Below are 3,037 nucleotides of genomic sequence, written 5' to 3'. Positions count from 1 at the left end.
GGCCACAGAGGCCGTCAGCCCCAGGTCCCCTTGTCCCTCCATCACGGCCACAGAGGCCATCAGCCCCAGGTCCCCTTGTCCCTCCATCACGGCCACAGAGGCCGTCAGCCCCAGGTCCCCTTGTCCCGCCATCACGGCCACAGAGGCCGTCAGCCCCAGGTCCCCTTGTCCCTCCATCATGGCCACGGAGGCCGTCAGCCCCTCAGTGGTTCCCCTGATTCCCCATGCTGGGAGCACCATCCTGGAGGCTGCCTGTCCTGTCCCATATTCTCTCCAGGTCTCCCATCCCCCTCCCCCAGTTATTACTGTTTTTGCGCGAGGACGCGCCTCCTGGGCGATGGGGGGGTTAATGTCACAGTCTCGTCTGTTCCTGTGCCTGTCTCCCCTGCATTTCCCATTGGACTCTATCTCCCACAATCCTTCATGCTCCCTCACATGTTTCTGTCTGCAATCCCCCCACACTCTAAAGAAAATGGTACTATATAGCACTAAACCAGCTCGTAACCATCGTTTAATTTGTAAATGAAAATTTCCCGGAACAAAATCAGCTATTGAAAGGTGCTGTGACCGACACAGACCATACATCTTAAATTTTACTGGAACATAAAATGATATTCACCAAACAGTGATAGCACAACTATGAGACCATCATTCACAAGTTTCTGAACAAGTTTTTTTATATGTGTAGCTGATGTGATTAATAAAACACCACTGACATTCAGTTTACTATTCTGCGCCAATTGACAAGTAAATAACTTAAATCACTCACATTGTCTAATCTTTAAGAATAGCCCAAAGGACAATATATATTTATCTCTTTCTGCTGTTCACTGCGCGCAAAACTATAAGCGCCACCAACCAATGAGGGTGATTTTCAATTTAACCTCTAAATCCATTTCTACTCTCCATTGTCTCAGCAAGCAACGCTCTACCAGGAGCCCGCATCTCCACTCTCAGCTGCCTCAGCATCTACCGCTCCACCAGGAGCCTGCATCTCTACTCTCAGTAGCCTCTGCAGTCACAGCTCCAGCAGGAGCCCGCATCTCTATTGCCGCAGCCTCAGCAAGTACTGCTTCAGCAGGAGCCTGCATCTCTACTCTCAGTAGCCTCTGCAGCCACAGCTCCAGCAGGAGCCTGCAATCTATTACTGCAGCCTCAGCCTCTACTCACTGTTGCCTCAGCAAGCACCGCTCCCGCAGGAGCCCACATCTCTATTACCACATCCACGACTGCCCCCACGGTAGCTTGCATCTCTGTCTTCTGCTGCCGCAGAAGACACCCCACTTGCAGGACCCTTCATCTTCTCCGCTACCACAGCAGCGCTCGCACCCTCAGGGCCTAAATCCCCCTTCTCATGCCCTACTCCCAACGCATGCTACCGCCTTGCATCTTTCGGGGGTATATGCAACGCCACCGGTTTCACTACTTAACCTGCGCAGATAACCGCAATGTTGCAGAGATAATAATAATAGAGCGTGGGTAAGAAGGTTATGCGTATTTGGCATGCTGTCCAGGGAGCGCGCTCCGAGCTCGCCGGATCTATCCGAACCCGAAGCACTCTACCCTAGTCAGGGTGTGCTGAGCTCGGAACCGGCTCGAGCCCAGAGCACACCCCCCAGGGTCCTGCGGGAGACCGAGAGCTCGCTTGAGCTGATAGGTAGATGCGGTGATTGCTGATGGTAGACCAGCCGTGTTAATTCATATGCACCGGCTCCGGCTGTTTTAATGGCACAAACGAACGGCACCAATTTAATACTATTTGGGCGACATGGGGTGGAGAGTGACGCCACACAGCCAAAAAAAATCGTTTAATATCTTGAACGCCAAACCATCACAAACGTTCATTTTTGCGGCACAAATCTGCACAAACACAGCACAAACGAATGGTATCATTTTGGTGACAATTTATTTATATGGAGTGCCAACTACATAGAGGTTCCAACTGGTAGTGTATTAGATGCAGCAGGCGACCTTTTGCCTTTTGAGAGTCTACTGTATCACATGGAGGACAATGATAAAGAATCACCTACTTACCCGGTCGTCAATCACCCGCCAAGTGTATATGTGCCAGACAGCTCAGCCAACATGAACACGTGTGACAGACAGACGGATCTCAGATTATAAACGTCACAAGTGCTAGCTTTGTTTTACAACTTGCTGCTCTTTCTTTTCAAAGCTCTTGTATTAAACTTGAACAGAGCGTCAAAACTTCCGTGCTCTTCCGTGCTTCCGTGCTTTATTATTTTTTATAGCGCTTTCTAACGAATTGCATTGTATCGAAGCAGTTGTACGAGAAAAAAGAAAAAGAGGAAAAACGTTGTTCCAAATCTGTATACATTTCTTTGTTCTGATTAACACAGAGAAAGATATTTGAAAGAATGCTTATAACTAAACAGATCTTGCCCCCCATTGACTCATAGTAAGAAAAATTACTTTATCATTTTTTGTTCTATTGAACACAAAAGACGAGATTATGAAGAATGTAGGACAGCAAACAGTTCTGGGGCACTTTTGACTCCCATTGTTTTTATCCTACTATGGTAGTAAATGGGTGGTGAGATCTGTTTGGTTACAAGCATTCTATCAAATATCTTTCTCTGTGTTCATCAGAACAAAGAAATGTATACACAGTTGGAACAACTCGAAGGTGAGTAGGCCTAAATGATGATACAATTTTCATTTTTGGGTGAAGTATCCCTTTAAGACCATGGAGCCTTGTCAACCAGTCCTTTGATCGATGGATGCACTTTTTAGAGCTTCAAAAAGTCGACGCCCATTCACTGCATTCTACTGCTTGGAAGTAAAATGATACGTGGTATTATAACTCTGACTGGACTATTCTTCCAGAAGAAAACCATATTCAGTTAGGATGCATTGAGGGTGAATAAAACATGGGGAAATCGGTGAAATAACCCTTTAAGTGCTTTGTCCATCCTGTCCTGGAGAGTGTTAATATTAAAGTCATCATGTCATGCCATGTGAAAAGTTATAAACAAAAAACATCATACAATACCTGAACAATGTCACTAGGCTCTTT

The 3,037-nt window shown here is 46.7% G+C and overlaps 1 protein-coding gene across 4 annotated transcripts in view; it reads right to left on the bottom strand.

Moving 5' to 3' along the window:
* The window catches only part of LOC130551036 (serine protease FAM111A-like), a 10,428-nt gene extending 7,391 nt beyond the window's left edge, over window positions 1-3,037 (bottom strand). For 2 of the 4 annotated variants that reach the window (XM_057328584.1, XM_057328582.1), the window contains exon 1: window positions 2,035-2,373. The gene's annotated coding sequence lies outside the window, so the exon portion shown is untranslated. Of the gene's footprint in view, window positions 1-2,034; window positions 2,374-3,013 lie in introns of those variants that run through there. The other 2 variants (XM_057328583.1, XM_057328585.1) reach the window with 2 other exon arrangements.

This window comes from Triplophysa rosa, unplaced genomic scaffold, assembly GCF_024868665.1.
Source record: "Triplophysa rosa unplaced genomic scaffold, Trosa_1v2 scaffold560, whole genome shotgun sequence".
NCBI lineage: Eukaryota > Metazoa > Chordata > Actinopteri > Cypriniformes > Nemacheilidae > Triplophysa > Triplophysa rosa.
The sequence above is the reverse complement of the archived record's forward strand: the minus strand, read 5'-3'. Positions and strand labels throughout refer to the sequence as shown.